We start from the raw sequence: 24,256 nt of genomic DNA, 5'->3' as shown, positions 1-24,256 counted from the left end.
TGCTCTGGAGAGGGTCACCTGTGCAGGGGACAGAGATGTCCACCAGGCTCCAGGACAGAAGCCACCCCTCAGGGACCTCCCGCCTGCCTGGCCCCCGACCCTTGCCTCCAACACTCAGGACCGGGCCAGGTCGCTCTGCTGCACCCCCACCTCCCCGAGAAAGCTCAAACAGGTCTCCAGGAGGCAGGGGACGGGTGACAAACAGGCACTCTGCTACCAGCCTGGCTCTGTCACTTAGAGCCGTGACCAGAGGTGGGTTTAACGGCGGACGCACCAGGCACGCGCCCTGGGCCCCAACTTCTGAAGGGCCCCACAAAACCCCAACTTTACACTGTTTTTCTAAGGTATGGGGGCCGATATTTCCTTCTGTGCCCGGGGCCTCCACCAACCTCAATCCACCTCTGGCTGTGGCCGTGGGCACTGTGGCCGTGGGCAGGGCTGCAGGACAGGCCCTGGCTCAGTGGGAACCAGGGGTCAGGGGTGCTTTCTTTGCTTTTCTTTCTCTTCTTTCAATAGAGAGGCTTTGTTGAGATGTAACACACCCCACGTCATCCACCCATTTCAAACGGACAACTCACTGGGTTTCATCCTAAGTCTCAGCGTCGAGAAGCCACCCACAGTCCATTCTAGAACGTTTCCGTCCCCTCCTGAGAAACCCGTACCCTCCAGCGGTCACCCCCACGCGCCCCACGCGCCCCACGCGCCCAGCCCCAGGCAATGGCCAACAGTCCTCAGGGAGCCTGACGTTTGGAGGTTCCTGTGTGTTGGGGCTCCACTCCTCTCTCTGGCTGAACCCCGCTCTGCTGTGCGGACGGATCACACCTTGTTTATCCGTTCCTCAGGTGACAGAGGTTTGGGCTGCTGTGGACATGCATGTACAGTCTGTGTGGACACGTGTATATAGTGTGTGTGGACATGCATGTACAGTCTGTGTGTGCACGTGTGGACGGTCTGCTGTGGACACGCGTGTACAATCTGTGTGGACACATGTGTATGGTCTGTGTGTGGACACGTGTGGATGGTCTGTGTGTGGACACATGTGTACAATCTGTGTGTGCACGTGTGTACGGTCTGTGTGTGGACACGTGTGGATGGTCTGTGTGTGGACACGCGTGTACAATCTGTGTGTGCACGTGTGTACGGTCTGCTGTGGACACGTATGTACAGTCTGTGTGTGCACGTGTGGACGGTCTGTGTGTGGACACGCGTGTACAATCTGTGTGGACACGTGTGTATGGTCTGTGTGTGTGCACGTGTGTACGGTCTGTGTGTAGACACGTATGTACAGTCTGTGTGTGCACGTGTGGACGGTCTGTGTGTGGACACGCGTGTACAATCTGTGTGGACACGTGTGTATGGTCTGTGTGTGTGCACGTGTGTACGGTCTGTGTGTGGACACGTATGTACAGTCTGGTACACGTCCAGGAGTGGCCTCGCTCTGTGCTTCATATTTGAGGAGCTGCTCCATGTGGCCTCCCAGCTGTGCTGTCTCCCCACAAGCCCCGCCTCCCACCAACCCCAGGACCACTGGAGGGACCGCTCCCGCTCCCGGTGCGGCCGGGACCCGACAGACCAGGAACACACCCGTGTGAGCTGGATCTGTGGCTCCGCTGGGCCAGGCTCAGAGCCGAACCACAGCCCCTCGAGGCTCTCAGGGGACTGATGTCACACAGCCTGTGGGCTGTCCCCTGTACAGACTGTGAAGGACAAGTCACATCCAGGACCCACAGGAGCCTGTCTCCCCCCTGGATGCCCTGGACTCGGCCCCAGAGCCTCCGGGAGGCACAGGGGCTCCCCGAACTCCACCCGGAATGTTCCCAGGACGGCCCTTTGGAATGGCTTGCTTTTCCCCTCCCCCCCCCAGTGCCAGGAAATCGTCCCCAGCCCAGCCTCCTGCCCTGGCCCCCAACCTGGCGCTGGTGGGACCGGGACCAGGCAGGCAGGGGTCCCCCCTCTGGCGCTGGTGGGTCCAGGACCAGGCAGGCAGGGGTCCCCCCTCCCCAGCGTGCAGAGAGCCGCCATGCTGGGGTCTGGTCTGTGCTGTGCGATCAGGGTCCTCAGACCCCAGTGTCGTCCCCATCACTGAGTCTTAGGGTCCCACCTGGACCCCCACTGTGCCAGGTGGAGATCTGAGGCTCCGAGAGGCTGCCCAAAGCCAGTGCCCGCGCCCTGCCCTCTCCTGGGAGCCCGGGCCGCCCTGTTCTAGGGTGGGAGTGGCCCCGGTGAGCTGGTGCACTGAGACAGGCCCTTGGTCTCCCTGCTTCTCCGCTCATTCTTCACCAACACGACCCGCTGGCTGCTCTGGGCCCGTTGGCATGCCCCACGCGTGGCCATGCGTGACCGACCGGAGGTGGCCCTCCCAGACCCGGCAGCGGCTCGGTCCACCCGGGCCAGCACGCAGGCGTGGGGATCAGCCACAAGCCACCATCTCAGTCCGTGTGGCACCAGCAGGACTCTCAGCCCAGGATGTCCCCACGCCCACCCCAGCACCGTCAGGCCCTCACTGGAGACGGCAGCCCCTGCTCTGGGCCAGGCCCAACCCCGTGTGGCCCCGGGAGAGGTGGGCAGGCTGCCCTACAGAAGCACAGACACCCTGGGTGGCCCTGTGACCCCTCCTGCCTGTCGACCACCAGCACCGCCCCATGGAGGCCTGGGCGGTCCAGGGTTCAGGAAGCAGGTCCGCTCCACTGCATCCAGCTAGGAGACCCCCGGGGGTAAGTGCAGAGCGCCTGGGGCTCAGGAGTGCCATCTGCGATGCTGCTGCTGCTTCATGAGGCGCAGGGGCCCCCCAACCCCTGCCCTGTCCAGCTCCCCATCTTAAAGGAACAGTGTCCAGTGTAAAGAAAGCTGCCCCTCCCCCGTGCCGGACCCGCTCCCTGGAGAGAAAGGGCAGCCGAGCCGCTGCCCCCGGGACTGTGCTGCAGGTGTCTGATCCTCCCTGCCGGGGCGGAGAAGCCAGCACCCGTGACAGGGCCAGGACGGAAGATCCCTCTGGGCCCAGGAGCACTTCTTTATATTGTATTTTACGATCCCCAAATGCAAACCGTGTGTGTGTGTGTGTGTGTGTGTGTGTGTGTGTGTGTGTTATCTGGGCCATGATGTCATATGTGCTCGTTTTGAAAAAGTCAGGTGGATTTCAGGCGTGAAAAGGAAACCGCACACCGCGTGGGCGTCGCCCAGCGTCCGCAGCGGCTGCCTTGCGCCCCCAGTGCCCTCCCGCGTGGGCGTCGCCCAGCGTCCGCAGCGGCTGCCTTGAGCCCCCAGTGCCCTCCCGCGTGGGCGCCGCCCAGTGGCCGCAGCGGCTGCCTTGCGCCCCCAGTGCCCTCCCGGGCCGCAGCGGCTGCCTTGCGCCCCCAGTGCCCTCCCGTGTGGGCGTCGCCCAGCGTCTGCAGCGGCTGCCTTGCGCCCCCAGTACCCTCCCGCGTCGGCGTCCACGCACGCGGGTGAATGCAGAGCGCTCCCCGGCCAGGCCCCACCTTGCCCACACGGGAACGGCACATCCCTGAGACCAGCTTTGCTGAGCTCTAAGTGACATTCGGTTCTTACAGTAGCACGTGTACATTTTGAGCGGACTTGAGCGTTCAGAGCAGTTCTGGGCTTCCAGCAACAAGCAGAGAAGACACAGGGCGTCCCATGGAGCCCGCCCCCCCACGGAACCCTGGTCCGGAGGGGTGTGTCCGCTGCAGCCCAGGAAAACAGCAGCGACACGGCCTAGCCTGGGTCACGTGGGGTGTCTCACACTTGTGGGTTTGGGCAAATGTGGGGCTGACTCGTACCCACCTCCACGGCCCCATCCAGAGCGGTCTCACCCCCCCACACACACAATACCAGTGGGCAGTGTCACAGTTTTGGTGACTGTTTCCCCGTGTCCTCCCTGCCACCAGCAACGGGCAGAATGTCTCCATCTCACCCTGACGCGCCCCACGTCCGGCTGCAGTCCCTGGGCCTGCCATGGGCCACGCTGGAGGGACTTTCCCGGGGCCACGTGGCAGTGCCCCCCGCGCCAAGCTCGGTGCCTCTGAGAGGATCCGTGCCGGGTGTGGGTCCGTGGCCCCTTTCCGTCCACCGCTGAGTGGCATTCCACGGGGTGTGTGGACCAGTTTCTTAAAAATGGAACAGGATTGCCACATGGGCCAGCTGTGCCGCAGCCCGGTGTGCCCATGGAGTGAGGAAGGGGGCCTCAAACAGATGGGCGGGGTACCCAAGGCCCGCTGCTCACAGTGACCAACTATGTGACCTTCGGTTGACAAGTGGACAGACAACCTGTGGCACGGTCACCACACAGATGGGAGCCTTAGAGACAATACTGCCGAGTGAGAGAAGCCGGACACAGGAGGGCACGCATCACGTGGTTCTGTTTATGTGAAACGTCTGAGATGGGCAGGTTCAGACAGAAGTGGGTTTGTGGGGGCCGGCACGGGTGGGCGTGGGGAGGGCGCTGGCTCTGAATGCACACAAGGTTTCAGTTTGGGGGGAGGGGTGTGAGAAAGTTTTGGCTGACTGCTCGACAAGGGGAATGTAACCAGTTCCATTGAATTGGACCCTTACAGCAGAAATGGCAACTTTTATGTGACAAATGTCTTCACACCATTGAAAAGAATTAACCGTGCAACACAGCAAGGCTCCGTGAGCGTAAGCCGTGCACTTTAAACGGGTTAACAGGGGGGAATGGTGCACTGTCTGAGTGACGTCTCAGCGAAACGGCTATAAAAGACGAAAGGCCAAGATTCCAGAGCTGCCCGGGTGCCCTGCCCAGGCGTCTGCCACCAGGCCCTGCCATCGGACGGAGGAGGCCTCTAACCAACCCCACAGATGTGGTGGCATGTTTTCAGGGGACCCCACAGCCAGCAGGGCCTCAGCACTGAGGGCCCGAGCCCGGGAGGGTGAGTCTTCAGGGCCGTGTCCATTTTCCCACACTCACGGGGGACTCCAGAAACAAACCTCGGGGCAGGGTGGGTGGGCCCGGCCCTCCTGGGCTCCGCCTGCAACCTCTGGCCCTCCTTGGACAGGACTCCTTCCCAGCCAAGGGTCACTCCTGGAATTCAGGGTGTGGGAGGGTGGAGCCCCCCTCAACCCAGCTCACCAGACCTGTGTGGCTGAGAGTCACGGGCAGTGTGGAGACTGTGGTCACCATGAGAAGGGGCGTAGAGCTGACGGTCCTGTCGTTCTGGCGTCCGGCTCATGAGACCGGGTCATTTTAGGACAGAGTACGGGCGGAACGGCCCAGGAGGCAGGTCCCGAGGGGGTAACGCTCAGGCTGAGCCTTGGATGTTAAGCAGGGAAGCAGGCAGCGTCTGCACCTAAGCCAGCCCGAGCTCCCCGAGCCCAGGAGGGGTGGGGACCCCAGAGCCAGGAGGGGTGGGGACCCCAGAGCCAGGAGTGGTGGGGACCCCAGAGCCAGGAGTGGTGGGGACCCCAGAGCCAGGAGTGGTGGGGACCCCAGAGCCAGGAGTGGTGGGGACCCCAGAGCCAGGAGGGGCGGGGACCTGCTTTCCTGCTTCCCCAGTGCAGAGGGGGCAGAGCGCTGGCCCCGGCCAGGCAGGCCGGACGGAAGCCTGGAGCTGCTTCTCTACCTGGTCCAGCTGCCAGGGCTGGACTCGAATTACTGCCACCTGGGGTCCCAAACTCCGCCAGGCCCCCGGACCTCAGAGCCTGGAGGAGGGGGAGGGGAGGAAGGCCGTCACCCGGAGCACAGGCCTCCTGTCCCGGCAGGAAAGGCTGGCCGGAGCCGGGACAAAAGGCGGACGTGCAGCTGGCCATGTGCACCCTTATCAGGGCCTGACTGCCGGGCGCGGGGCCTCGGCGGAAACACTCCTCCCCGCCCACCTTCCTGCCGCCCAGCCACCGGCCACGGGCGGGCGGGCGGACGGTCGGACAGCCGGCGGGGCCTAGCCGCCGGGCGAGGGGCCCTGGGGGGTCACACCTGCTCCAGGGGGCGTTGTCCTGTGGTCACACTGCCCCTCCCCGCACCGCTGGGCGGTCAGCACTAACAGCCTCCTGTCCGGTCAGTGGGGAAACCGAGGCCGGAGCGCAGCGGCCAGGCGGGGCAGGCGCCCCGGGGCTCTGTGCTGGGTCAGCGAGGAAGGCTCGGCAGCCCCATGGCGTGGCTGACCAGGTCCCTGCCCTCGGGGCCCCGCGGGGACGGGGACGCGGAGGGGGCGGGAGAGGACACACCTGTCACAACCCGGCACACTGCACATAAGACGCTGCACATTCTATGTTGTTTATGAAAAGTGTGTCCCAATGAACAAACTCGGGAGGAGGAGGTGGCCCCAGGCCGTGGGCCACCTGCCAGGAGGTGGCTCAGGGGTTTTCTCACAAGGTGGCCATTCCTACAAGGTGGCGGGAATGGGGGATGGGGGGTGGGGGACCTCGTCCAGAGCACCCTGCCCACCAGCCTGGGCCCTGGTGGCTTCAAGTCCACGGCTGTACCCCACCAGCCACGGGCTTTAGATACATCTCCGTGGAGCCACAGGCCTCCTCTCGGGGGGTCTCTCCCGGGCACCCCTGCTGCCTGGTGAGGCCAGTCTGAAAAGGCTCTCAGTCTCCCCCTCCGTAAACCTGAAGGAAGATGAGGAAAGGGGACCGGTTCTCAGTCCTGTTACCTTGGGGAACCCGACACATGCCCTCCCGACCCCGGGGCTCAGAGGCTCAGCAGCAGGAAGACCCCCGGAGTGCCAGGGTGGGACCAGGGCAGACAGCGCGCCTCGCAGTGAGAATGGGGACCGTGGGACTTGGGTCCGGGACAGCGAAGCAGAGGCCGGAGCCATGGCTGCAGGTCCTGGAGGACCCCGGGCGTCTGTGGTCATGCCGGCTTTCCCGATGCCAGGAAGGCAGCGCCTCTGGCCGGGCCCCCTGTTTCTGCAGAAAGAGCCCCCCCAGGCTTGCACCCCTGTAACCGAGACTCCTCCTTCTGGGTTTTGGGGGCTAATGAGTGGGGAAGGGCTGGCCAGATGTTCCCATTGGGGGGGCCCAGTTTCAGGGCTCAGATCTTGACTCTGCTGGGGCATGTGACCTCTGTGTCCTTGCTGAGACTGAGTGACAGCCGTGCCCCCTCTGTGGGCAGTGCCATGAACGTCCCCCCTGTTGGTCCTGGCTGGGGATGGCGACACACAGGCTGGAGAGGGCAAGGTTCTGGCCCGGCTCCAACCAGGTCCATGGTCATCGTTGGAGGGAGGGGGGGCGCCTGTCTCTGCCTCGGTTTCCCCGTCAAACGGGGCCAGGCGGTGGCGTGCGCGGTGCTGGCCCAGCCTGGTCGGAGACGTGCTCGGCAGCCACAGAGGGACCGGCGTTGGCGTCCAGAGCACGTCCACACTCGGCCCCAGCCTGGCCCGGCCTGGCCCGAGGCCCTGCGGCTGGCCCGAGCGGACGGAGGAAGGCCCTGGTGGCCACTTGCTTCCCAGCTGATCCCGCCCTCTGGGCTGCTCCAGGAGCACGGGGTGCACAGTGGGGGGGGCCTGCGGCGAGCCCCCTGCTGAATTCTGTGACCTCTGTGGCTTGGCTCCGGGGCCTCACTCTCTGAGAACAGCCCAGAACCCTGGGGAAGAGTCAGGGGCTACTGTGACACTCGTCCCCAACCTCCATGCTGGGGGCTCACAGGGTGGGGTGTCAGCACCGTTACCTCTGAGCCTCACACCCCGGACACAGCCGACCCAAGAGGTCAGCCCCTCGGCTGCCCATGTCTGTCCCCCCCAGGCCCAGAGGAAGGGTTGGGGCAGGGAAGGCCCCCCTCCTGGACACCCAGGCTGAGGGTCCTCTCCCTGGTAGCCACCACCAGCCCTGGGACCCAACTTCAGAGCACTTGGGCTTAAGATGAGCAGAGGGGGCCGGCCCGGTAGCAGCTCACTGTCCGCCCAATAGCAGCAGTGACCGTGTGGGAAATGGCCAAGGGCTGGTGGTGGCCTTGCCACGTCCGCCTGAACCCTGAGCCCCTGAGTGAGGGACGCTGTGACCAGCACACTTCTCTGACAGCCCGTGCAGTGGCCCAAGACGACCCTGTGCCCTGCTTCTTCCCCAACGTCCTGACACACGGGCGCCAGAGACCCAGCTCGGGTGTGAGGTGGCTCCTCAGTCTGTCCGTGAGGACCTGTGCCCTGCTTCTTCCCAACGTCCTCTGACACACGGGCCACAGACCCAGCTCGGGCGTGAGGTGGCTCCTCGGTCCGTCCATGAGGACCTGTGCCCTGCTTCTTCCCAACGTCCTCTGACACACGGGCCACAGACCCAGCTCGGGTGTGAGGTGGCTCCTCGGTCCGTCCGTGAGGACCTGTGCGTCACAGTGCGCCCACCCCAGAGGGCCAGGGAGCTCGCCTAGGAGGCTTCACACCCCACCCCGCCCGCGTGCCACAGCCTTGCCGGTCTCGGGGTCTCTGCCAGGGAGCTGTGCAGAATCGTGGCGCTGTGGGGAGCGGGTCGGTGGTGGCCCCAGAGGGAGCCCCAGGGTCCCAGACGTTGGACTTGGTCACCCAGCCCTCTGGCTCCCATGCACTCCGGTCACTCTGGGCCGACCCACTTGGCTTCCCGGCTCCCTGGTTTTGCCGCTAGAGAGGACACTGCCCCAGGGGGGAATGGCTCCTGAATCAGGGAATGGGGGTGGGAGACCCCCAGGGGGCTTTCCCGGGATGGAAAAGAGAGGCACCAGGACCCCCGCGGAGCCTCGGGTTTCGCAGGCGACCGGAGCAGAGGAGACGGTGAGCAGAAGGCTCCCCGAGCCGGGCCTCCGAGAAGGCGATGGAGTCGGGCAACTGCCCGATGGTCACGACCGAAGGGGAAGCTGCCTCGCTGCCCCCAGCAGATGGCGTGAGGGAGTCCGGCTGAGGGGCGTCTCAAGGCTGCGGCTGGGCTGCCGCCGGGTCAGGTCAGGGAGGCCGCGGTGTCTCCGCGGGGCTCCAGGGCCGGTCAGCAGGCTGGTGGCCCCGGCACGGTGTGACCTCTCCTTCCCCGCACCACTGTGGTGTTCGTTCAGTTCCACGTGTGTTGTAAAACACCCAACAGAACATGGACCGTCTCCACCACGTCTGAGCGCACGGCTCAGCGGCGATAGGTACACGCACACTGCTGTGCGGACACCACCACCATCCTGTCCCCGGGAAACGCTCACTCCCCACCCCTCCCCCAGGCCTGGCACCCACAATTCTGGTTTCTGACTCCACGAATTTGGTCAGTAGGGTCCTCGCTGTGTTCATCAGGGTTCTCCAAAAGCGCTCGGCTCCCACCCCTGTGCCGGGGGTGGGGGGAGCCCCTCCGGGGCAGGGGTCTCAGCACCGCGAGCAGGAACACAAGCGATCCGGCACCCCCTGGCTCACTGCAGCGTCACTCACGACAGACGAAACGTACAAGCGCCCAGATGTCTGCCAGCGGGTGGCTGGATAAACCAAAGGTGGCCCGTGCCCACGAGGGAACGTCACTCGGCCTCAGAACAAAGGAATCCCGGCAGCCGCCACATCAGGGACCTGGGGGGTCCCGCTCACAGGAGGGGCCCAAGCCGTCAGAAAGAAAGGGGCCCAGGGGGTGTAGAGTCTCTGACTCGGCAGGTGAGAAGATCCAGGGACGGATGGTGGAGGTGGTCCCACAACGTGGATTACTCAAAACGACCAGATTGTGCACTTTAAAATGGTTATCACAGGCCCTGGCCGGCTGGCTCAGTGGTAGAGCGTCAGCCTGGCGTGTGGAAGTCCCGGGTTCGATTCCCGGCCAGGGCACACAGGAGAAGCGTCCATTTGCTTCTCCACCCCTCCCCCCTCTCCTTCCTCTCTGTCTCTCTCTTCCCCTCCCGCAGCCAAGGCTCCACTGGAGCAAAGTTGGCCCGGGCACTGAGGATGGCTCTGTGGCCTCTGCCCCAGGCGCTAGAGTGGCTCTGGATGCAACAGAGCATCGCCCCCTGGTGGGCGTGCCGGATGGATCCCGGTTGGGCGCATGCGGGAGTCTGTCTGACTCCCCGCTTCTCACTTCAGAAAAATACAAAAATAAATAAATAAAAATAAAATAAAGTGGTCATCACAGTGATTTTGATGTTGTAATAAGAGAGAGGGAGTGGTCATAGAAGGACAAGGGGAAGGGCAGCTGGGGGAGGGGGTGGGACTGGGTGTTTTGTGGGGACAGAGAGTCACGCGGGGAAGATGAGAAGGTCCTGGAGAGGACGGTGGCACGGCCACTCAACGGTGTGAATGTACCCAATGCCGCTGAGCCGTGTGTGCGCTCAGACCTGACTACAGGAACTTTCAGGTCATGTTTTTTTTTTGTTTATTTATTTATTTATTTATTTATTTTTGTATTTTTCTGAAGCTGGAAACGGGGAGAGACAGTCAGACAGACTCCCGCATGTGCCCGACCGGGATCCACCCAGCACGCCCACCAGGGGGCGACGCTCTGTTGCGACCAGAGCCACCCCAGCGCCTGGGGCAGAGGCCATGGAGCCATCCCCAGCGCCCGGGCCATTTTTGCTCCAGTGGAGCCTCGGCTGTGGGAGGGGAAGAGAGAGACAGAGAGGAAGGAGGGGGGGGGTGGAGAAGCAGATGGGCGCTTCTCCTGTGTGCCCTGGCCGGGAATCGAACCCGGGACTTCTGCACGCCAGGCCGACGCTCTACCACTGAGCCAACCGGCCAGGGCTTAGGTCATGTTTTAGCACAATTTAAAAGATAATTTTTAAAAGAAAAACGTTTAGAGACGTGGAAGGCATTACCCTAGAAAGTTCCCCCAGGCCTCTTTCCACATCCTACCCCCCCACCCCCACCCCCCACCCCCACCCGCCACCCACAACCACTGTCTGACGTCTGCCGGCCATGAGCTCCGCCCGCCCGCTGTTTGGGCTTCCCCGATGAGGAACCAGACGGCGTGTCCCCGTGGGTGGGTGTCTGGCTTCTTTCGCTCAGCGCGACTTTGTTTGAATCCCTGAGTCCCATATGGAAGTTTACGACCACAGCTCGTTAGGAATGCACGGAAGCCGGGCGTGTACCCTAAGCGTTCAAGTTCGAACTTGCAGAGAAGGGGGTTTGGGACAAGCCAGAGGTCGTTGCCCTGAGGTGTCGGACAAGCCGATACATTTAGACGGGTTCACGGAGGGAAAGGCAGAGTCCAGACGGAGGGCGGAGCCCTGGAGGCGGGTCAGGCGCGGGGGGAGCAGCGGGGGCCCCGCCGAGGAGGGCGGCCATGGCAATCCAGGGGGCTCCTCGGAGCTCCAGCGGAGAGCACGCGGGCAGACGGACGGACAGAGGACGCTTCTCTTGAGCGCTGCGAGGGCAGTTTCAAAACCGACCCCATTCCTGCCCCGAGCCTTTCGGCACCCTGGCATCCGCGCTGTGTTACCACTTTGGTGTTCTCTGTCCGTCCGTCTGTCCATGAGCATGTGCTTCAAGTTAGCCAGGGAGGGGTCTGGGCTTTACCAATCTGCCTCCTTCTCCACCCACCCCGCCCGCCTCCGCCATGTGCCTGCAGCCTGCCTCCTAAAGCTTTTTTGAGCGAACTTTTCATTTTAGAATAGATTTAGACTTGCACTCCCGCCGGGCGGAGATAGTGCCTGCCCCCCCCCGCCCCTCTGCCAAGCCCCCCCTCGTGTCCACGTCTCACATTACTATGCGACATTAGTCACCACAAATGACCCAAGATCAATACGTTATCATCAGCTGAACCCTGGACTTCAATCAGGTTTCCTTAGTTTTTACCCGAGTCCTCTTCCTGACCCTGGCACCCAGGTGACCAAGGGTTGCCATGTCTTCTTGGGCTCTTCGGGTCTGGGGAAGTTTCTCAGACTCCCCTGGTTTTGATGACCTTGGTGGCTTTGATGGCTGTGCAGGGGGGTTCATAGATGTCCCCCTGTGGGGATCTGTTTGATGTATTTCTCGTGGCCAAGGTGATGGGTTTTGGGGGGAAGACCACAGGGATGAGGTGCCCATCTCATCGCATTGTTGTCGATGTGACTTATCACTGACCATGTGGACCTTGGCCACCAGGCTGAGGTGCACGGGGGGGGGGGTTCAGGTGGCTCTGGGGCTGTAAAGCCACACCCACATTCTACGCTGTCCTCTATTGGAAGGATGTCACCATGCACTCCTGAGGAGAGGGCTTATGCACCACCGCCTGGGGGGGGTATCTATATAAAGTATATATTTAAAAATCTTCAGCAGGAGGGTTTGCCTAGTATCTCCTTCATGTATCCAATCACTGTTTGTATCTCCTTCATGTATCCAATCACTGTTTGTATCTCCTTCATGTATCCAATCACTGTTTGTATCTCCTTCATGTATCCAATCACTAATTGTATCAGTGTGGACTCAGGGGTACTTGTTCCACACTGAGGGTCAGAGCCCAACACGAAATCTGTTTGTATCAGCAGCGTGGACTCACCAGAGGGTCAAATTGCAGGTGATGGGGAGAAGCATAGCTAACTTTTTTTTTTTCTTTCCTGTACTTCTCTGAAACTGGAAACGGGGAGAGACAGCCAGACAGACTCCCGCATGCACCCAACCGGGATCCACCCGGCACGCCCACCAGGGGGCGATGCTCTGCCCACCAGGGGGCGATGCTCTGCCCCTCCAGGGCGTCGCTCCGCTGCGACCAGAGCTACTCTAGCGCCTGGGGCAGAGGCCAAGGAGCCATCCCCAGTGCCCAGGCCATCTTTGCTCCAATGGAGCCTTGGCTGCGGGAGGGGAAGAGAGAGACAGAGAGGAAGGGAGGGGGGGTGGAGAAGCAAATGGGCGCTTCTCCTGTGTGCCCTGGCCGGGAATCGAACCCGGGACTTCCACACGCCAGGTCAACGCTCTACCACTGAGCCAACCGGCCAGGGTAAGCATAGCTAACTTAATAAAAAAAACTCCCAAAGCGTTCTCTAACTGGCTATGTCATTTTACCTTTCTGCTGGCAAAATGGGAGCGTTTCAGTCGCTAAACGTCTTTACCAATAGTTGGTGTCAGTTTTGGTACTTTTAGCGGTCATCTGTCAATTGGTGTATATGGGTATGTCACTGTGATTTTTAAAAATATTTTATTGATTGAGAGGAGAGAGAGAAAAAGGCAGGGAGGAGGAGCAAGAAGCATCAACTCATAGTTGCTTCTCATAATGCCTTGACCGGTGTAAAGCCAGTGGCCGCAGCCACCATCACAGCCGCCCGGCTCATGCAGGTTCGCATTGGATTCGGACAGTTGGTAAAGAAACAATGGAGCCAAAAGCTGATGGGCCATCATCTTTAATCCTAGCTTGCACCCAGCAGGTAAGTAAAAACACACAGTGGGCTCCAAAACCCACCCATTCAGTGCTCACCAAGCGACTGATTTATCCGAGTTTCCTAGAATCAAAGGTTTCTAGCTCACTACTAGCCTTATTCACCTCTATTCCCCATCTCCTTCTCTCTGCACAAACTCTGCACAAACTGGCTTCTCCTTCAACACTCCGCCATCTTGGCTGCTTCTCCTGGCCTCTTCCATGTGGCCTTTCTCTGCTCTCCTCTCTGCCCTCTCCTCTAATGCTAATTTCAGGAACCGAGAGAGCAAGCTCCCGGTCTGCCCCACTTTATAGTGCAGAAATCAAAACCTTTAATCCGCCCTGGCCGGTTGGCTCAGCAGTAGAGCGTCGGCCTAGCGTGCGGAGGACCCGGGTTCGATTCCCGGCCAGGGCACACAGGAGAAGCGCCCATTTGCTTCTCCACCCCTCCGCCGCGCTTTCCTCTCTGTCTCTCTCTTCCCCTCCCACAGCCGAGGCTCCATTGGAGCAAAGATGGCCCGGGCGCTGGGGATGGCTCCTTGGCCTCTGCCCCAGGCGCTAGAGTGGCTCTGGTCGCAATATGGCGACGCCCAGGATGGGCAGAGCATCGCCCCCTGGTGGGCAGAGCATCGCCCCCTGGTGGGCAGAGCGTCGCCCCTGGTGGGCGTACCGGGTGGATCCCGGTCGGGCGCATGCGGGAGTCTGTCTGACTGTCTCTCCCTGTTTCCAGCTTCAGAAAAATGAAAACAAAAAACAAAACAAAAAAAAAAACAAAACAAAACAAAAAAAAAACCTTTAATCCAATATACAAAATAGGGAAGTCTCTAATACAAAGTCACTTATCTGAGGCATGATGGGATTGTACCACCCCACATCAAAAAGGGTGGGAAAGGCTTAGTCCTAAAACCAAGCCCCAGGCTACAAGGATCCTGCCTGCCCATAGCCCGTCCCCAACACACATTAATATCACCTGGACCACGGCTTCCATGTGGGCAGCGCCATCTTTAACAAAGTGAGCACAATATATTTTTATCTGCCCAACAACCGGTCAAGCCTGGTGACCTGTGTTCCAGGTTGACGCCTTATCCACTGTGCCACCGCAGGTCAGGCTCACTGTGATTTTAATGTGCATTTCCCTGACATCTTACAAATGTTGGGTGCCTTTCTATGTGTCACTTGTGCATCTCTTTTTGTGAAATGTCCATTCAGATACTTTGCCCATTTTAAAAAGTTGGGTGGTCTATGTTTGTATTGTTTGTTTGCCAGTGCTCTTTACATATTCTGAACACAAATTCTTTGTCAGAAACTGTACTATGACATCCCCGCCCCTCCCCACCTCCAGTTTCTGGGTTGCCTATTCATTTTCTCAATGGTGTCTTCTGATGATAATGTATCTTCTTTGCCAATTTCTTTTCTTGTCTAGCTGGTCCTTTGGTGACCTGGAAGACATCTTTGCCCACCCCGAGGTCATGAAGATATTCTTTCCCTCCTGTTTTCTTCCAGAAGATTTTGGGTTTTACGTTTAGGCCTCTGATCCATCCTGATTCCATCTTTATATGCAAAGCATGAAATAAAATTTGAGGTTCTTTTTTTTTCTTTTTTCCTTTATAGGGATATCCAGCTCTTCCAGTACCATTTGTTTAAAAAAAAAAAAAAGAAAGAAAGAAAAGATCTTCTTTGCCAATTGAGTTGACTTGGCATCTTAGTTGAAAATCCTTTGACCATATGTTTGGGAGTCTATTCCTGGACTCCTGCGCTGTTGTCCATTAGCCCATTTGTCTAGCCATCTGCCCGCACCACACACTGTCTTAATTACTCCAGCTTCAAAGCGAATCTTTAAAGTGGAGGGACTTCGATTTTGTTTACGTTCTCGACATTCTGCCGGCTGTTGTAGATCCTTCACCCATCCCTTCAAATTAGAACCATCTTGTCGAAACACTTGTAAAAAAAGCCTGATGGAATTTTGATAGAACTTGCGACGAGTCCCTGCGTTGTTTTGCCAAGAGTGATTGTCTCAGGAATGTTGAGTTTTCCAGCCTGCAAACACCCTCTAGCCCTCCGAGCACGGAGGCCTCCCCTAGTCTCCCTCAGTGAAGCTTTCTTTCGGAAAGTCTATTTCTTTCTCATTATTTGGATTCCGACAACGCTGATGTGTTTGATGCTCTTGTAGATTTTTAAAATTTTCCAATGCTTCATTACTAGCATGTAAAAAAATGTAATTGGCATGACCTGTGGTGGCGCTGTGGGTAAAGCGTCAACCTGGAACGCTGAGGTCGCCGGTTCGAAACCCCAGGCTTGCCTGGTCAAGGCACATATGGGGGTTGGTGCTTCCTGCTCCTCCCCCTTCTCTCTCTCTCTCTCTTGCTCTCTCCCCTCTCATTTCTAAAAATGAATAAATAACAGTCTAATTTTTCTTGATTTTTCTTGTTTTTAAACAATAATTTTTTTCCATTGACTTGACGAAGGGAGGCGAGGAAGGGATAGAGAGGGGGAGGAGTGTCAGCTCATTGTCCCACTAGCTCACTTCGTTGTACACTCAGTGGTCATTTCTCATAGGTACCCTGACTGGGGGTCAAACCCACAGCCTCGGCATGCCAGACGGTGCTCTACCCTCTGAGTGACACAGCCAGGGCTGCAACTGATTTTTTTTCTTTTTGTTTTTGTATTTTTCCGAAGCGAGAAGCGGGGAGGCAGAGAGATAGACTCCCGCATGCGCCCAACTGGGATCCACCCTGCATGCCCACCAGGGGGTGATGCTCTGCCCATCTGGGACGTTGCTCTATTGTAGCCGGAGCCACTCTAGTACCTGAGATGGAGGCCATAGAGCCATCCTCAGTGCCAAGGCCAACTTTGCTCCAGTTAAGCCTTAGCTGCAGGAGGGGGAGAGAGAGAGAGAGAGAGAGAGAGAGAAAGGAGAGGGGGAAGGGTGGAGAAGCAGATGGGCACTTCTCCTGTGTGCCCTGGCCGGGAATCGAACCCGGGACTTCCACACACCAGGCCAATGTTCTACCGCTGAGCCAACAGGCCAGGGCCTACAATTGATTTTTCTAAATTAACCCTTGACCCCCTCAACCTTGCTAAATTTACTTGATAGTTCCACACGCTACTTTTGTTGTTTTGAAAGAATTTTCTACCAATGGAATCAATCACGCCTTAAAAAAAAAAAAGAAAGAAAGAAAGAAATTGAGGCCTGGCTGGTTGGCTCAGTGGTAGAGCATTGGCCCAGCGTGTGGACATCCCAGATTCAATTCCCGGTCAGGGCACGCAGGAGAAGTAAACATCTGCTTCTCCACCCCTCCCCCTCTTGCTTCTCTCTCCCTCTCCCTCTGCTGCAGCCAGGGCTCGATTGGGGTGAGTTGGCCCCAGGTGCTAAGGATGGTTTCATGGCCTCACCTCAGGCACCAAAATAGCTTGGTTGCTGAGAAACAAAGCATCGCCCCCTAGTGGGCATGCCGGGTGGATCCCAGCTGGGCGCATGCAGGAGTCTGTCTCTCTGCCTCCCCTCCTCTCACTGAATAAAAAAAGAAAAAGAAATTCGTGTGTGTTCTGTTTCCTTGTCTTGCCTTCTTGCTCTGGCTGGGACCTCCCAGACAAGGCTGCCCAAGGGCAGTGAGAGTGGACAGCTTTGCCTTGTTTGTGATCTTGGGGGACAGGATTCGGTTTCTCCCCGTTCCACAGGACTTCAGCTGCAGGCACTGTGTAGACGCTCTTATCAAATTGGGTCGGTTCCCTTCCATTCTTCAATTGCCCCGAGTTCTATCATGAATGGTGTTTTGAGTTTCTGTCAAACGCTCTGTGCTGCTTTTATTGAAGGTGACCATGTGGACCTCCTGTTTGCACTGTTAGTGACACTGACTGGTTTTTACACGTTGAACCCTCCTTGCACTCCTGAGATGAACCTCCCCCCTTTTCGTTTACGTCTTAATTTGATTTACTACTAGTTTGTTTTAAAAAAAAAGAAAAAGATTTTTATGTCCGTGTTTATGAGGGATATTGGTCTGTAATTCTCTTTTCTTGTGACATCTTGTCCAATTTTGGTCTCAGGATAATGGAGGCCTCATAAAATTTTATTTTCTGGGAAAATCTGTGTAGAATTGATATGTCTTCCTGGAATGTTTGGTCACGTGCACCCCGGAGTGGGGGCGGGAGCCATCTGGGCCCAGCATTTTCTTTGTGACAAGATTACTTATTATTATTTGGGTTTCTTTTTTTTTTTTTTTTTTTCATTTTTCTGAAGCTGGAAACAGGGAGAGACAGTCAGACAGACTCCCGCATGCGCCCGACCGGGATCCACCCGGCATGCCCACCAGGGGCGACGCTCTGCCCACCAGGGGGCGATGCTCTGCCCATCCTGGGCGTCGCCATGTTGCGACCAGAGCCACTCTAGCGCCCGGGGCAGAGGCCACAGAGCCATCCCCAGCGCCCAGGCCATCTTTGCTCCAATGGAGCTTTGGCTGCGGGAGGGGAAGAGAGAGACAGAGAGGGAAAGCGCGGCGGAGGGGTGGAGAAGCAAATGGGCGCCTCCCCCGTGTGCCCTGGCCGGGAATCGAACCCGGGTCCTCCGCACGCTAGGCCGACGCTCTACCGCTGAGCCAACCGGCCAGGGCCTTATTTGGGTTTCTTGAATCGATATAGAGCTATTCGGATTACATAGTTCTTCTTGTGCCTGTTTTGATCATTTATGTCTTTTAAGAAAGTGTTCCATTCCACTGATGATGGCAAATTTGGGGTCATCAAGTTATCGGAGATGCAGAAATATTACTCTCGTAACGTCTGTAGGGTGTGAAGGGATGTCTCCTCTCCCATTCCCGATATTGGTCGTTTCCTTCTCTTTTTCTCCGTCAGTTCAAGTGGAAATTAATCGGTTGCACTGATTCCTTTTTTTTAATTTTATTTATTTATTTTTTTTTTTATTTTTCTGAAGCTGGAAACAGGGAGAGACAGTCAGACAGACTCCCGCATGCGCCCGACCGGGATCCACCCGGCACGCCCACCAGGGGGCAATGCTATGCCCATCCTGGGCGTCGCCATGTTGCGACCAGAGCCATTCTAGTGCCTGAGGCAGAGGCCATGGAGCCATCCTCAGCGCCTGGGCCATCTTTGCTCCAGTGGAGCCTTGGCTGCGGGAGGGGAAGAGAGAGACAGAGAGGAAAGCGCGGCAGAGGGGTGGAGAAGAAAATGGGCGCTTCTCCTGTGTGCCCTGGCCGGGAATCGAACCCGGGTCCTCCGCACACTAGGCTGACGTTCTACCGCTGAGCCAACCGGCCAGGGCCCTGCACTGATTCTTTTCAAATGTTTGGTTTCATCGATCCTTCTCTACTGTGTGTCCGTGTTCGATTGCTCCTGTTTCTAACTCTATTCTTTTATGTCTGTAGTGTTTTCTTGTTCATTTGTTTTGTTCTGTGTTTTTTATTTTTTTAATTTTTTATTTTTCTGTAGTGAGAAGCAGGGAGGCAGAGAGACAGACTCCCACATGTGCCCGACCGGGATCCACCCGGCATGCCCACCAGGGGGTGACGCTCTGCCCATCTGGGACGTTGCTCTGCTGCAACTGGAGCCATTCATGCACCTGAGGCAGAGGCCATGGAGGCATCCTCAGCACCCGGGCCAACTTTGCTCCAATGGAGCCTTGGCTACAGGAGGGGAAGAGAGAGACAGAGAGAAAAAAGAGGGGGAGGGGTGGAGAAGCAGATGGGCGCTTCTCCTGTGTGCCCTGGCCTGGAATCAAACCCAGGACTTCCACGCGCCGGGCCAGTGCTCTACCACTGAGCCAACTGGCCAAGGCTTAAGTCTGTAAGGTTTGATGCCCTCTTCCGCAGTCCTTGGCTGGGCCTAGCCGCACCCTCTCATTGCCCAGGTGGCCTGGGTCCCCGGGAGGGGCGAGCCCTGCTCTCCAGGCTCTTCCGGGAGAGGGGGTCTAGGGTTGCCTTCCTCCTGCCCTGGGGAAGGGGTGAGTACTGCCAGATCTGGAAACCAGGGCTCTCAGGCTCAGCCCCAGACTGTCCTTGGGGATTTAGGGGACAGAGCACGGGGTCAGTGGCTTGCTAGACTCTGCCCTCACACGACCTCAGTGTCCCTGTACCCCGCATGGCCAAGTGCCCCCCTCCCAACACCACTACCCCCGTCACCCCAGGCCTGCTCTGGGCATGCTTGAGCTGCCCTCTGGGACTGGGCTGCTGAACCAGCCCCACGTGGAGCGTCCTGAGGCCACTGGGGGGCAGTGCGGCCCCAGGAATGACCGAGTGTGTGTGTGTGGGGGGGGGCACAGGCGGGCGTGCACCTGGTCTGCCAACCCTCCTCAAGCCACTCACGGTCTCAAAGGATTTATCAGACCCTCCTATCTGAGCTCCTGCCCCCTGAACCCCTTCTTTTCTGGGCTCCTCCCCATCTGGTCCCCCCATCTGGGTGTCAATGGTTAAGCGGGCGGAGCGGTGCAGGGCCCACTGAGCCCAGCAGGTGGCGCCAGAAGCTTAGGGAGCAGGCGGCCCACAGACGCCAAGGGTGGGAGGGGATGGAGGAGATTGGAGGCTGGTCCATCCTGGAGGGGGCTGGGAGCTTTCCCTCCCCTCTCCCCCACTCGGGGAGGCTGGTCTGAACCCCAAGCCCTGCCCTGGAGTGTGGGGTCACTGCCGGGCCTCGCTGATCACATTTTCCGCCTCCCATGGTCGCGTAGTAATCACCACCGGGGGCAGGCTGGGAGGGCAGAGGAGAAGGGGTGAGCAGGTGAGCGGCAGATACCCCCGAGTGGTCCTGCAGGTGGGGGCACACACCTCTCCGACTCCATGTAGGCATGGGGGAGTGGTGAGACCCACCCAGCCAGGGCTTAGGGCTCCGGAGGGCAGGGCACAGCAGCTGGGACCCTGGTTCTGCAGCCCCTCGTGGGCAGGGTGGGGCTGGGGCTGGCGTCGGGGGCGGGGCCAAGCTCATCCTCTGACCTCCTCCTGGAGCAGAATAACTGTCCACTCAGGCCTCTGGTCTGTCCCAGTAACCACCCCCCAGTTCTCTCCCTCCCCTTAGGGGCTAAGCTGTGACCCCCCCCATGGTGTGCGCCCCCCACACACATGGGCAGCTTGTACCAGGGCAGCTCTGCAGGCAGGGACCTCAGTGAGGGGATCTGGAGGTTTGGGGTGCCCTGACTGAGGAGGGGCCATGGGCTGAGGGGCGTTGCTGTTGTGCCAAGGTGGGCAGGACAGGACAGGCTGTGCCGGCCCCCAGACACCCTCCCCCCCCGGAACAAATCAGAGCGGCAGCACACGGTCCGCAGGCCTTGTTTGCCCAGAAAGGAAGAGCCGGGGAGGCTGCGGAGGTCCCGTCCCCAGAGCGTGGCCCTGGGGACTGTCCTGGCCCCATCTTGGCCCTTGATGGCTCAGAGTCGCAGGTCCTGGTGTTGCCGGGGAAACCGAGGCACAGAGCAGGAGGCCACTCTGGGCAGTTTCTGGGTCTCCGCAACAGACAGACAGCCCTGCCCCGGGCACAGCCCCCTCCACGTCCGCCGGGCTCTGGTAGGCACATGTCAGTGACCACCAGCCTCCCCAACCATTCTCAGGCAGGCGGCCCCTCCGGCCCTAAGGCAGCCGGCAGGGAGCAGGTCCTGGACAGCACACGGGCACACCCCAGGGGGTGGGAGAGGCATCCATGGGGGGGGGTGCCTCTCCTGGTTCTCATTCCCTCCCTGCTCAGGGGCAGAGCCCGGGGAGGGAAGCCAGGGGCGGGGGTGCGGGTGGGGGGCATCTTCTCCCTGTGTAACGGGGTCGTAACTCGGCCAGCCAGTGACGGGCCTGGCTCATCCCAGCCAGGGCTCCGGTGGAGGACCTCTCCTGGGTTCATAGGACCGCAGGCCGCAGCCTCCAGGCCTGGGCAGTCCCGCCTCGGGGTCCGCACGGGGCCTCTGGGCACCTGAGCCTCCCTGAGCCCAGCACGAGGTGGGCAGACCCGGTGGGAGACCTCTCCTGGGTTCACAGGACCGCAGGCCGCAGCCCCCAGGCCTGGGGGTCCGCACGGGGCCTCTGGGCACCTGAGCCTCCCTGAGTCCAGCACGAGGTGGGCAGACCTGGTGGGGGACCGGCGGTGGGCAGAGGAGCGTGGGAACGTGCGGGCAGAGCCACAGGTGTTGCCCGCTGACTGATGGCGGTTTGGCCGAGGGAGCCCCAAAGGGAAGGGGGTGGCAAGCAGGTGGGAAACCACAGGGCTGTGGGTCCCGAGGTCGGGGGCCCCAGGGCCAAGGGAGGGCAGGGAGCGGGCAGGGCTCTGTCGCTGGGGAGCCGCGGCGTCAGGGGGCGTCGGGGGGTACAGGGGGGCCCTGACCTCCTCCCCCTCCTGAAATCCTGGAGGAAGTCCCGTCAAACCAAATGATGCCTCTCTTGGCCCCAAGCCCGCCCGCAGTTCCTTCGGGGACTTTTCTGAAGTCCCTCTGGCCCGACTCTTCATTGTATAGGTAGGGAAACTGAGGCACGGGGCCAGGGGGCCTCTTGACCTCTCCCTCACCAGCCCCTTTCCTGCTGGGACCCCTGCCCCGCCCCCAACACCTGCAGCGGCGTCTCCTCCTGATGCCAGGCTGTGGCGTCAGCCCCCACCCCCCCCTCACCCCCCAATCCACCGGTCCAGCAGCCTCTGAAATGCAGGTGGAAACTTGTCCAGCCTGCTCACACCTCCTGTGGTTCCCATGGCCCTCAGGATAAGCCCCGGCCCCAGCGAGGCGAGGCGGGTGACTGCCCACGGGCCCCCCCCAGATCCTGCCCCCACAGGCCCGATTCCCAGCCTCCTCGCCTGGAGGCTTCTGGAACAACCCAGGGCTCCATCCTTCTCCAGGGGGGCCCTGGAGCTCTCCCTGTCGACCCCCACGCCCCCCTCCCAGGCTGGCTCTTCTCATATCTGGTTCCAGGCTCTAGTGTCACATCTGAGCCACGTTCCTGACTGCCCCCTCCCCTGGTCCGAGTCAGGCCCCTCCTCTGGGCCCTCCCACACCCAGATGCTCAGGGTAATATGTTCACGTCTTTCAAAATCAGGAGGGTAAAAAAAAATCTGAATTTTTAGAAACAAGAAAATCCTTTGACATCTAATAGTAATATATTTGTTCTTTACGGAGGAAGGGGGCTCAGAAAAGCAAAGGACCCCAGGCCACATTGGTCACACTACAGCCCCCTCCCCGAATGGTCCAGTGCCTGCTGACCGCACTGGGGCACCCTTACCTGGGGCTGGCCCGCCTGCCTGCCCAGGCCTGTTGTCCCGGGCCCCTGCCCCGCACGGCGCCAGGCGGATGCAGTGAGGCCGCCCTGCTGGTCTGACTGCCCCTCGGAGGCCCTCGAGGACGCCTACCCCAGGCATCTCCCTGACTCACCCTCCGGTCCGGCGGCCCGAAAGCCTGTGCTCTGGCCCCAGGGCTCTGTCGGCCTTGGGGAACGGCGGGCAGCTGGGCAGGGAGGGCCCACCGATCTGCTGGCGCAAGCAGCCCAGACGCCCCGTAAACCGGGTGATGGGGGTGATTCAGCCCCAGTAAACCCAGAAGGTAAAAGGACTCCCGTCGGAAGAAGCAGCCGGAGTGGCTGGTGATGAGCACGCAGGGGTGGGGGCGGCGGGAAGGGGGGGGGTCCTGCCCTGAGAGAACATGCCTCCCCCGCCTCCCCCGCCTCACCGGCCTCACCCTCAGGGCTGAGTCAACGCACAGGCTGGGGGGGGGGGTATGGGGCCGATCATGTTGTCAGTCTCCCTGCGACCGTGGGACCAGCAAGTGTGGCCTTTAACAGCCGGGAAACTAAGGCTCTGAGATGAGAAACCCCTCTTTTACTAAGAGGCTTAAAAGGCATTTTATGATTTAGGCCAGGGGTCGGGAACCTATGGCTCGCGAGCCAGATGTGGTTCTTTTGATGGCTGCACCTGGCTCGCAGACAAATCTTTAATAAAAATAATAATAACGTTAAAAATATAAAACATTCTCATGTATTACAATCTATTCATTTCCTACCGCTCATGTTCATGGTTGCGAGTGGCTGGAGCCAATCACAGCTGTCCTCCGGGACAACACCAAATTTCTATTGGATAATGCCTAACGTACAGGAGTCGTTGTATGGCTCTCAAGGAATTACATTTTAAAATATGTGGCATTCATGGCTTTCTCAGCCAAAAAGGTTCCTGACCCCTGATTTAGGCCAAGTGTTCAGAGAGATTTTTTTTTTTTTTTTGTATTTTTCTGAAGTGAGAAGCAGGGAGTCAGAGACAGACTCCTGCATGTACCCAACTGGGATCCACCTGGCATGCCCACCAGGGGGTGATGCTCTGCCCTTCTGGACCGTTGCTCTGTTGCAACTGGAGCCATTCTAGCGCCTGAGGCAGAGGCCATGGAGCCATCCTCAGCACCCGGGCCATCTTTGCTTCAATGGAGCCTCGGCTGCGGGAGGGGAAGAGAGAGACAGAGAGGAAGGAGAGGGGGAGGGGTGGAGAAGCAGATGGGCGCTTCTCCTGTGTGCCCTGGCCGGGAATCGAACCCGGGACTTCCACATGGCGGGTCGATGCTCTACCACTGAGCCAACCAGCCAGGGCCCAGAGAGATTTTGTAAATACGATTTCTATACTTGTGTGTGATTTACACCAGCTCAAGATGGCCGATCGCATTCCTGCTTAGGAAGGGCTGTTATATTGTCCGTGGAGAGGTTTTCGTACTTAGAAGGTTTTGAATAGAAGGAGGAAGGAGACTTGGACCCCCTCCCTTCTCCACACCTGAGTGAAAGGAGGTAAAACAGCCAGGAATGCAGGAGGGGCGGGGAGGTTTGAGCAGCCCTTTCCTCCCCCCCTTCTCTCTCCTCAATGGGCGATTTACAAACGCTTGTCCTCTGACATCCTGTAAGCCCCTCCCATCCTGAAATCGTGTGATGGACGTGTGTACCTCTAGACAAAGGAATCACGAGACCCATGCATATAAACCTGCGTTCTGTAGAGGGTACCTAAGATGTAGGAAGTCTAACCTCGGGAGCATGGGTCTTTGGAGCTATAGACCCCGCATGCTCCACCGGCTGTAATAAGTTCTCTTTTTCCTCCTATACAGTTGTCTGAGTGTCTATCCTCTACT

At 59.2% G+C, this 24,256-nt stretch overlaps 1 non-coding gene across 1 annotated transcript; it reads right to left on the bottom strand.

The window, feature by feature from the left end:
* Window positions 1–23,654: 23,654 nt before the first annotated feature.
* TRNAG-GCC (transfer RNA glycine (anticodon GCC)) lies at window positions 23,655–23,730 on the bottom strand. The gene has a single exon. It is a non-coding gene; the product is annotated as a tRNA-Gly (tRNA).
* Between the last annotated feature and the right edge of the window lie 526 nt (window positions 23,731–24,256).

This window comes from Saccopteryx bilineata, chromosome 2 (genome assembly GCF_036850765.1).
Source record: "Saccopteryx bilineata isolate mSacBil1 chromosome 2, mSacBil1_pri_phased_curated, whole genome shotgun sequence".
NCBI lineage: Eukaryota > Metazoa > Chordata > Mammalia > Chiroptera > Emballonuridae > Saccopteryx > Saccopteryx bilineata.
This window is presented reverse-complemented; position numbering and strand designations above follow the sequence as displayed.